A 12,717-nucleotide genomic window follows, 5' to 3' on the forward strand; every position below is an offset into this window, starting at 1 on the left:
GTGAAATGTTGGGTCGAGACCCTTAAGAGGGGGGGGGGGGGGGGAGAAGAGTGTTCTTATCTCTTGCTTTTGTTCAATCATCTGCCAATCAAACCCCTCTTTCCTATATCCATCCATCATTTGCCAAGTTTTGTAAGCCCCCACCTCTCTTTCAGCTTTCTCCCCTCTGCTACATTCAGTATCCCATTTAGTTCCTCCATTGATACTGCTTGACCCACTGAACTACTCCAACTTTTTGTGTGTTTTTTTGGTAAACCAGCATCTGCAGTTAATTGTGTTTTAAATTTCCCTTAATTTATCTTCATTCTCTTTATTATTTACCCATGAGTGTGTTGTTCTCTGAATGTAAACAGGATGGGAGGGATTCTCTGCACTTTAAGGATGAGATTTAGATCCAGCACTCTCTTATCATTCACTGGGGGAAACATGAAAAGAGAAATACATTTTGTGACAGATATATAAACAATGTTTGATCTACTGAAATGGTTTACGGTATTAAATGGAAGCAAAATGCCAAAACTGCATGAGAACAAGGAATTTGTCATTTGTGAGATATCTCTTGTGACAAATTAATTCATTGATAGATGTCAGGTGTCAAGAATATTTTATTGCCATATGTCCAGAAATGAAACAATGAAATTCTTACTTGCAGCAGCACACAAATATGTAAACATAGTACTCTGGAAAACGCATAATAAACAACAACAAAAAAGTTCAGTATATTAAAAAAACAGCCAAATAAATAGACAATAATAGTGCAAAAGTCAAAAATAATTTCCCCAAGTCTATCTAGTTTAGAGCCTATTTGGAGGATGTGGTGTTTAATAGCCTGATGGTTGTAGGGAAGAAGCAGCTCCTGAACCTGGATGTTACAGTTTTCAGGCTTCTATACATTCTTCCTGATGACAGGAGTGAAATGAGAGCATGGCCAGGGTGTTGTGGGTCTCTGATGGTGCTGACTGCCTTTTTGAGGTAGTATCTCTTGTAGATTCCTACGATGGTGGGGAGGTCAGTACCCATGAAGGACTGGGAAGTGTTTACCACTTTTAGCAATCTTCTTTGTTCCTCAGCGTTCAAGTTGCCTGAACCAGGCCATGACGTAACCTGTTAATATTTTATCTACTGTGCACCTGTGTACGTTCAAGAATAGATGCAGGAAGTCCCTCTTCAACATATTGTTGTAATCCGCTCTGGATGGCTGCTCTTTAACTTCTTCTTGACATGGATCTCATAATCATGGATCTCCTCATCCTCTGGCTACTTGGTGCCACCTCTCATAAATCCGGGCATCATTTTGGAGACTTTAAGTCCAGAATCAATAATCGTCTGGAGTGTTTAATTTGCGATCTGCACCAGGAATGGAAAAATGGAATTCTTACTTGTTGCAACCTTGCAGGTACAATAACAACACAACAAATAAATCTTCAAATAAACAATAATACAATAAATCATCAGTTATACTTCGTAACCAGGCCATAATAGTGCATCAGATTTTTATCCAATGGTTTTTCAGATCAGAGACATTGCAGTTTCGGCTCTGGACTAGTAGCCAAGAACCTGGACTATTGATTCGGATTCAATGGACAATAGACAATAGGTGTAGTAGTAGGCCATTCGGCCCTTCCAGCCATCATCGCCATTCAATGTGATCATGGCTGATCATCCCCAATCAGTACCCCGTTCCTGCTTTCTCCCCATATCCCCTGACTCCGCTATCTTTAAGAGCCCTATCTAGCTCTCTCTTGAAAGTATCCAGAGAACCGGCCTCCACCGCCCTCTGAGGCAGAGAGGCAGAACTTGAATCCCACCACCGGTGCTGGGGACTTTAAAATCCATCAGATAAATCTGTAATTTAAAAGTTAGCATCATTATTAGTGATCATAAAAAACAGCAATTTTGACTGATCTTAAGGAAACCACCTCAAGGATTTCTTTAAGAAAACATAATGTACCACCAAGTGTGGCCAATATATGACTCCAGGCTTGCTATCGTGGTCAACTCTGAAAACTGCTTGAAACTCTACTTGAAAGCAGTTCTGTTCTGAGTATGAGTATGAATGAACAATGACACTAGTAAGACAAGAATATCCATAATCTGTTGGCAAAACAATTAATTTTTTTTAAAGGTTGCTGATCTCAGCTCTTTGCATGGTCGGCAGGAATGGTAGCAGTGCAAATTATTTACTACTATGTACTCTGTATTATAATACAAAGGCAGCAGAATGCAAAAATCCACTATTATCTCATAAATATCTTCAAATCGACCTGAGAACAACTGTAGGACAATTTTCACTCCCTCGATATTAAAGGTTGATTTCAAATGTTATTGACCAATTTAATCCATGTATTATACATGTATCATTTACAACACAACAAAAACAAGGAATGATAAAATGAATAAGAAATAAGAAGTTTCTTCAGTATCAACTTCCATTAAAGGACAGGAACTTTCAAGCCATCTTGGTGGAGGGATCTTCTGTATCCAGCAGAGTTGCCCAACATGATGAATACTTCCACTACTTAACCTGCATTTTTGATGTGAGTTGATTGGATGCACTCCCTGCACAGGGGCAGGTCTTCTGCTGTGCTGAGACTGCTGGGCATGAACCACATCATTTTGTGCTGCATTCTCCTGGATGCATACCGCCACAGTGATTTCAGCTTCCAGCACATTTGAATAGTGAAAGACTTGGACAGAGTGGATGTGGAGAGGATATTTCCACTGGTGGGAGAGTCTCGGACTATACAGTGCATTCAGAAAGTATTCAGACCCTTTCACATTTTCCACATTTTGTTACGTTACAGCATTATTCTAAAATTGATTAAATTCTTTTCTTTTAATCATCAATCTATACAAAATACCCCATAATAAAAAAGCAAAAACAGGTGTTTAGAAATTTGTGCATAGTGGCGCCATGGAGCACTAAGGCGCAGCATTGAGCTCCTCTCCCGCAAAAATCGCAAAAAAGCCGTTTTAAAGTCAGTACCTATTTAAAAAAAACTCACCTGAGCTGCTTGTGTCGTGTAAAGGTGACATCATCAGACGTGAAAATCGGGGAGCTTAACGGTAAAAATCGGGAGTTTTAAATGAGCAAAGAAAAAAGCTCAAGGGCACCTAAGAAGAACACCATAAGTCTTCAGCTCGAGAAAGTATTGGATACTCTGCAAACGACAGAAGAAGGTTCAGAAGAAGAAGAATCTTACAGCCAAGGGTCTCTGCTTGAAATGGCTACAAAAGGAGACAAGAAGGAGAAGGAGGTAAAGCAAATGCTTTTAGATATGACTGCTACAATCAATATTACACTGGAAAAGATGCAGAGTATGGAGTCTCATATGGAGAGTAATAAGCAGAGTATGGAGACTAATATGGAGAGAATTTCTCAAAAAATTGATAATACTTGCAGTGAGTTAAAAGAACTGAAGAAGCAATATAAGGAATTTGATAAAAAAAAACTAAAGTCAGAGTGTGTTAGAATCGAAAATGACTATAACAAGAAATTTAAAGATGTGAAGGATGATATCGGAAAACTGGATGAAATAATGGAAGAGATGGAGAATGAGATAAAAGATGGTCACGGAAATAAGGAGTTTGAAAAAATCACAGAAAACTGAAGAGGAAAAACTTGGAAGAATGACTGACAAATGTCTGGACTTAGAGGCAAGATCTCGAAGACAAAATCTGAGGATTCTTGGAGTGGAAGAAGGACGAGAGGGACATGAATCTCAAACATGTACTTTTGTTACTGATTTACTCAAAGATGTCTTTGAACTGTCGGAAGAACCAAGAATAGACGTCGCTCACCGAGTTCGGCGTGTTGCAAGAGGAACAAATTATTCAAGACAGATAATTGTGAAATTCCGTGATATCTCTTCAGTGGAATTTATATTGAGAAAGATTACCCATGGGAAGAATCTGACATACCGTGGGGATAACATTAGAATTTTCCGTGATTACCCACCTGAGGTCGTCCGGAGAATGAAATCCGAATATATCTATAAATTTATCAAAAAACTGGGGGTTGTCAAAATTCGGAGCGTAAATATTTATCATAGTTAGTGGGGTTGCATAAATTTCTCCCGAAACTATAATATACCTTCCCTCTTTATCTGATATAGTAATCTTTAATTTAAAAGGTATACCTTTTCGAATAAGAATAGCCATACCTCTAGATTTAGAAGTAAATGAGGAGTAGTATGAACACTCTGAAGGATGTCCCCGGAGTTAGATATGGGGTCGTTTTTCCTGGCAGAACGAAGGTATCTTATAACGGCACTGAACGCTCATTTACAGATCCCAAAAAAGCTTTTAAGAATATCAGAGTTTAATTACCAAAATGTGATAACTGTGTTTTAGATTCATATCTAGATAAATCAGCAAAACAAAGGAGGAGTAATTTAAAAACTAAGACTAGTGAACTTCTAAATACATATATAAAAAATACTAATATAATAGATGTATGGAGATCTGCTAATCCAGTTGGAAGGGAATACTCGTTTTACTCTTCGGTACATAAAACTTATTCAAGAATTGATTATTTTTTAGTGGATATGAAATTGATGCCATATACAATCAATCCAACATACCACATTAGTAGTATCTCAGATCACTCTCCGTTGACATTTTCAGTAAAATTTGAGGGAATGCCGGCTAAAAAATCTTTTTGGAGGTTTAATACACATATTTTAAATGACTTACAAGGCTATCAATATTTAAAACAACAAATGAAACTTTTTTTTTTGATACAAATGATACACCAGGTACCTCACCTTCTTTATTATGGGAAACTTTTAAGGCATTTATAAGAGGAATTATAATTTCATATCAAAGTTTTCAAAATAAAAAGAATAAGACAGAACAAATGTTGTTAGAACAAGAAATCAGACAGTTAGAGTTTGATAATGCTAAAGATTCCACGACAGATAAACACAGTAAGATAATATTACTGAAATTTAAACTTAATCAAATTTTATCGGCAAGAGTAATAAGACTATTCCAAATTACAAAACAGGAACATTTTGAGTTTGGTGACAAACCACATAAGCTTATAGCTCACCAATTGAAAAAACAAGAAAAGGAAAATACTATAACTAAAATTAAATCAGAGAAAGGTGAATTACTAATACTACCTAAAGATATTAATAATAGATTTGCTCAATTTGACCAAAATTTATACACATCTAAAATTAAAATAGAAGATAGTAAAATTAAAAATGTTTTAGATAACTGTAATCTTCCAAAACTGGACCTTTTGGAACAAGAGGAACTTGGAGCTCAAATTACAATCAAAGAAATAGGTGAAACAATAAAATCGTTGAAAAATGGTAAGACACCGGGACCAGATGGTTTTAGTAATGAATTTTATAAAAAATTCCATGAGAAAACGACCCCTTATTTATTTAATTTATACTCCCACGCTTTTAAAGAAAACAAACTACCTGAAACACTAGCAGAATCAACTATTACGCTTATTCCAAAAAAAGATAAAGATTCAGAAGATCCGGGCTCATACAGAGCTATATCACTTTTAAATACAGACCAGAAAATCTTAGCAAAGACTTTAGCAAGAAGATTAAGCAAATATACTAGTAAATTGATAAACCCTGATCAAACGGGGTTTATATCCAAAAAATACTCATTTAATAATTTGAGACGCCTGTTTAATATAATGTACTCACATAAAGTAGAGGAAGAAGATATATCAATTATTTCTTTGGACGCAGAGAAAGCATTTGATCAGGTAGAGTGGCAATACTTATATAAAGTACTGCAAACATTTAATATGGGAGAGAATTTTATAACATGGGTAAAATTATTGTATGATAAACCGATGGCAAGAATTTTAATTAACATGTTATCTCAAAAATTTAAACTATCAAGGGGTAATAGGCAGTTATCACCCCTGCTATTTGCCCTTATGATAGAACCTCTGGCTGAAAGTATAAGAATTCATCCGAATATTCAGGGCTATAATACTAGGGACTCAAAGAATAAAATTTCATTATATGCAGACGATATACTTTTATATATTACAAAGTCACAAACGAGCATACCAAATTTATTAAATTTAATAGAGGAATTCGGGTCTTTTTCTGGATATAGAATAAACTGGAATAAAGGTGAAATCATGACATTAAAACCTCAAGAACCTACACACTTACTGAAGATCCCCTTTAAAATCGCACCAGAAAAATTTAAATACTTGGGTATTCAGATTACTAGAAAATATAAAGCATTATTCAACGCTAATTTTATACCTTTATTAAATAAACTTAATACGCTGATTAAATTTTGGAAAACACTTCCTTTATCATTATTAGGTAGAATAAATGCAATAAAAATGATCTTCCTACCACAATTACTATACCTATTTCAGTCTATAGGTATATATACCAAAATACTTTTTTTTTTAAATTAGACTCTAATATTACTAATTTTATTTGGGACTATAGATCACATAGAATTACAAAAAAACACTTATGTAAACCAAAAGAGGTCGGGGGACTTTCACTTCCGAATTTTATGTATTATTACTGGGCAGTGCATATTAAGAATATAATTTATTGGCTGGATAGTTCTACCCAACAGACAGAATGGATAAAAATGGAGAAAGAGGATTGTCGTCCTTGTAATATAGGAACGATCCTCTTCGCCCCGAAAAAACTGAACAACACAATATATAAGAAGAACCCAATTATATATGGTACAATAAGAATTTGGAAACAAATAAAATTATCTTTAAAATTAAGAAATGTATCATTGTTAATGCCAATAACCCTTTATTTAAACCATCTCTTATTGATAAAACATATAACCAATGGGAAAGTCTCGGAATTAGAAGGATCGGGGATATGTACGAAATGGGAAACCTACTATCATTCCAACAATTACAATTAAAATTTAAACTGAAAAAAAACCCAATATTTTAAATATCTTCAGATTTGCGATTTCATGAAAAAATATATACAAGGATATCAAAAAATAACTCCTGAATTATTGGAAGAAGCAATGAATATTAAAGCTGACTCACAAAAATTAATTTCATATTTATATAATAGTATTTTAAATATAGACCTACCATCAACAGAGGTACTTAGAGAAGAGTGGGCACGGGAACTAATGATAAAAAATTACGAAGGTTACATGGGAAAAGTACTTGATATATATTCACAAATGTTCGATTAATGTAAGACATAATCTAATTCAATTTAAAATTTTACATAGATTATATTATTCAAAAACAAGATTGAACAAATGTTATCCAAATATATCCCTCATTTGTGATAAATGTCTATCCCAAAACACAACTATAACACACTCCTTTGTTTCCTGCATAAAACGTTATAGATTTTGGAGTGATATTTTCAAAATATTTACAAAATTATTCAAGATAAGAATGGAACCTAATACTGAAATGATTATATTTGGAGTAATGGAAGATGGGAATAAATTGAACACATCTCAAAATTTATTTTTTAACTATGGTTTAATAATAACAAAAAAATTAATACTTACATTTTGGAAAAATACATCAATACCAACGCTTAAAATGTGGATTGCAAGTATGTTGGACACCGCACATCTTGAGGAAATGCGATTCCTCCTAATGGATAAATCAGACCAATTCATAACGAGTTGGTCTCCATTTGTCGTCTTTTTGGAATCATATGGTGCAACACAATTGTAAAAGCTAACTGTTTCAGGACTGGACGAGGGATGGTCAAAATTATAAACAATGATCTCCTTACCTTTTTATGTCTTATTCTCCTTTTTCTATTTTCTTTTCCTCAACTTTCATCACTTACTCGTCTTTTTTCTTTTTCTTCACACACTATATATCTCACGCCTTTCTATCCTTTACTATCTAATTTCTTTTTCTTATTCTCATCTTTCTTTACTATAACAAAAAAAATAAGAAGCTGTACATAAAATGTATTATGAAAATATATATTAGGCACTTTGGTGCCATATGATTGCACTTACCTCTAATAAAATAAAATATTTTTTAAAAAAAGAAGAAATTTTTGCATAGTAATTACAAAGAAATAACTGAAATATCACATTTACGTAAGTATTCAGCCCCTTCACTCAGTACTTTGTTGAGGCACCTTTGGCAGCGATTACAGCCTCAAGTCTTCTTGGGTATGACGCTACAAGCTTGACACACCTGGATTTGGGTAATTTCTCCCATTCTTCTCTGCAGATCCTCCCAAGCTCTATCAGGTTGGATGGGGAGCGTCGATGCACAGCTATTTTCAGGTCACTCCAGAGACGTTCGATCGGGTTCAAGTTCGGGCTCTGGCTGGGCCACTCAAGGACATTCACAGGCTTGTCATGAAGCCATTCCTGCACTGACTTGTCTGTGTACTTAGGGTCGTTGTCCTGTTGGAAGGTAAACCTTCACCCCAGTCTGAGGTCCAGAATGCTCTGGAGCAGGTTTTCTCTGTGTACTTTGCTCCGTTCATCTTTCTCTCGAACCTGACTAGTCTCCCAGTTCCTGCCACTGAAAAACATCCCCACAGCATGATGCTGCCACCACTATGCTTCATCGTAGATATGGTATTGGCCAGGTGATGAGCGGTACCTGGTTTCCTCCAGATGTGACGCTTGGCATTCAGGCCAAAGAGTTCAATCTTGGTTTCATCAGACCAGAGAATCTTATTTCTCATGCCATTTGGCAAACTCCAAGCGGGCTGTCATGTGCCTTTTACTGAGGAGTGGCTTCCGTCTGGCCACTCTACCATAAAGGCCTGATATATAGTTGTTCTTCTGGAAGATTCTCCCATTTCCACAAAGGAACTCTGGAGCTCTTGGTCACCTCCCTGATCAAGGCCCTTCTCCCCTGATTGCTCAGTTTGTCCGGGCGGCCAGCTCTATGAAGAAGCCTGGTGGTTCCAAAGTTCTCCCATTTAAGAATGACAGAGGCCACTTGCTCTTCAGAACCTGCAATGCTGCAGAAATTGTTTTATACCCTTCCCCAGATCTTTGTCTCGACACAATCCTGTCTCAGAGGTCTACGGACAATTCCTTCGTCTTCATGGCTTGGTTTTTGCTCTGACATACACTGTTTACTGTAGAACCTTATATAGACGTGTGTGTGCCTTTCCAAATCATGTCCAGTTTAATTTACCACTGGTGGACTCCAATCAAGTTGTAGAAACATCTCAAGGATAATCAAATGAAACACGATGAACCTAAGCTCAACTAAGCGGCCAAACATCGATGGAGCTGGAGGCCTCCTCGGACTGACCTTGAGCCCCACCGCGGGGCGTGGACTTAACATCGGAGTTGATCCCTTGCCTGGGATCGCTCCAACCGCTGCCTGCAGACTTTACATCGAGAGCTCGCAGACTCGGGAAAGGCCTAGTCGGGAGCTCCATCGTCGCGGAATGTTTGACAGCCCCGACGCGGGGTCCGATCGCTGGCGAGGGGGAGCTGACATCCCCCCGATGCAGGAGCTGATCGCCGCGATGCAGAGGGTCCAAACGCCGCCAGCTAAGGGAGTCAAGATCGTCCCGTCAACAGAGGGCTCGAGGTCCCTGAACGCGGGAGAGCAAAGAATGGAACAGTTTTTAACTTTTTTTCACCTTCTATCACAGTGAGGAATGTGGAAGAGTCTCTGTGGTGGATGTTTATGTTAAAATGTATTTGTGTGTTCCATTGCTTTTTATTTGTATGACCGACACGTATGTTGCAAAAGTTTTCTTGTGAATTGTGATTGTGTGAATTCCTTATGACCTTATGACATCAGTAAGGACCAGAGCAGCTCAGGACTGTGCTCAGTGCAAGTTGCCAGCTTCACAGAAAGCTGTTGAGGCTGTACAAGCTTTGCAGGCTCACACATAGATAGACACACACACACACACACACACACACACAAAACAATTAAAACATTCAAACTAACTTAATTAAATCAAATTAAAAGGCTCTAATTTTATTTCCCCTGGTGGCTAATTTCTCCTATTAATTTCAATGGAGCAGGTGCAGTTGCACTCAATTAACCTGAAAGATTCAGCAAACTGATCTCTAAACCTGAGAGTTGCCAAATAATGTAGCAGTGGATGAAGTGCAGGCGTATGCCAACACCTGTCACTCTGTAAGCATGCTGCAGCTCGGGGCCAGTGCTACAGTCTGATCACTACAGACTCATCAGACACTGCACTGAGACTGTAGCTACAGTCAGATCAGAGACTACACTACAGTCTGATAAGAGACTGTAGTTTGTAGTCTGAGACTGCGGTCTGATCAAAGACTGCACTACAGTCTCACGAGAGGCTACACTACACTCTGATCACAGGCTTTGCTATGGTTTCTGCTTGGGCTACAGACTGCTTGGGCTATTATCAGCATATGGAGAAGTGTGAGATGAAACAAGCAATGCTGGAATGACCAGGTGAAATATGGCCCGACTGACAGCATCTTCCATTATGTCCTCATTGATATTCCAGATTTTGGTACATCTGATTGTCAGTGATAGAGAAAAAACATATCCATAATAGAGTCATTTAATTAAGATTTACAAACCTTTATATTTTTCTGTCAAGATACCAGCTGTCAACCTGCAACAGGAACACAGTGCAGATGGTGATAATTGATAAAGTTATCATTACATTTCCACCTAAAGCTCACTCCATGAGAACACTTCTGCGATGTGTTAACTAAAAGCATGACTTGGTTTGGCAACTGCTCTGCCCAAGACCACAAGAAGTTGCAGAGAATTGTGGATGCAGCCAGTCTATTACACAAACCTGCCTTCCTCTCATCGATTCCATCAACACTTTGTGCTGCCTCAGGAAAGCAGCCAACATAATCAAGGACCACTTACACCCTGGTCATTCCCTCTTCTCACCTCTCCTGTCAGACAGAAGATACAAAAGCTTGAAAGCACATACAACAGATTTAAGAACAGCTTCTTCCCTGCTGCAATCACTCTATTGTATGGGCCTTTCATAAGTTAAGGGTGTGGTCCCGTTTCCCAATCTACCCCTGACTTTGCATCTTTTTGTGTGTACCCTCTCTGTAGCATTTTCACTATGTTCTGCACTCTGTTTCCTTTCACTTTATACATTACCTGTTGTACTTGTGCATGGTTTGATTATACTCATATGTGATATGATTGGCATGGATAGCATGCATACAAAGCTTTTTACATGATCTTGGTACATATGCCAATAGTAAACTAATACCAACATCTATATTCAATTTACAAGTACATTTAGATCCAATAATAAATGTCAAGAAGTAGGGGCTTGTCTGCAAAAGCTAAGCTTTCAATTTATATTCTTTCAAGACTATGCTTCTTCTTCTTCTTGCGTATGCCGTGCACAACCAAAAGTTGTAAGACAACTTGTTCTGTTTGATCTTCTGTTTGTGCACACCAGGTTGATTGCATTCGTTGAAATAGGGTGGACCACGTGAAGGTTGCAATCTCCCACCCCCAAGACTATGCCCATCCAGTGCAGTGGAGATATATCACAGAATTAACATCCAATCAAGAACATTATATCTATATATAGAAACTCTGTCATTATCCAATGGAATTCTGCAAATCCATATACATAAACATACTACAATCTTCTCCCCCCTCTATATATAAAAATATTGCACGTTTTAAATTAACAAGCTAGCGTTTGGCTTCCTCCCATCAGTGAGTTTGTGAATTCTGGTTGGTCTCATTATGGATCAAATCTCCATCCTCAGAACAAACAATTTTATGCCCTCCAAACCTATTCGAACAGCTACATCTTGGAGATTTATTCTCCCGAGACATCTCCGCTGTGGTTTGAGTAAGTGTTCAGATCGCATTGTTGTCATGGAATCAGTCTCTGGTCAGAAGACACAATATGACACATTATTTAGATGTGACCGTACATCAAAATTGCCAAGTATGCCTCATGCTGGAAGTGTATGATCCACATAATCATTCTTCACTTTGTTACCATTCTGGCAAAATACCCCTTTCATGCTCCTTTTAATACCGTAAATATAACTGTCCCAATTTCCAATTTTTCTCCTTTGATTTCATTGAGGGAATTCAAAACATTAAGACATAATAATTGACCCAAAATCAGTGGAATCTATGTTTCTGGTTCTCATCTTTCTGCTCCAGTCTGTCAGTCAGATTAAGTACCAAACATGGGTTTATGCTTAATCTATTTTTCATAAGAAGCTCAAGAAATGTATCGCCTATGATATTACACAGAGTAATTCTATATTTCAACGGTTTATTTGTCAGATGAGAACACTTTTGAATGCTAGATGCTTGATACCACTTTTCCACATGAAATCCTGAAATTGCCATGGGTCAAACTGTGCCTGGTGTCAGAAATTATTTTCCAAGGTAGACCATAAAAAGTAAAAATAGTTTTGAACTCATGTCATGCACTTAACCTTGACCTGCTTAGAATGAATATCAATGAGAACGAGAAAATTGTTCTGCCGCATTTCAGAGAAAACTGCATGAACTCATTGAAACAATGTTTTTATCCATATTCACAATCGCAGTGGTGTCCTCGTTGTATTGATCTGAATTGCTGATAAATAGTACATCGACTGTATGGCTCCTCTGGATGACAATAAACCTGGTGAGTGTTAAAAGATACAAGCAATTAGCTTTATTGCCACTACCCCTGTAAATTTCTTAGGTAATTCTGTTAATCGCTTTTGTTTTAGCACTGGAAAATATTACTTCATCCTAATTGAATAATCTTGATCAGATTA

Source organism: Amblyraja radiata, chromosome 3 (genome assembly GCF_010909765.2).
Source record: "Amblyraja radiata isolate CabotCenter1 chromosome 3, sAmbRad1.1.pri, whole genome shotgun sequence".
Taxonomy (NCBI): domain Eukaryota; kingdom Metazoa; phylum Chordata; class Chondrichthyes; order Rajiformes; family Rajidae; genus Amblyraja; species Amblyraja radiata.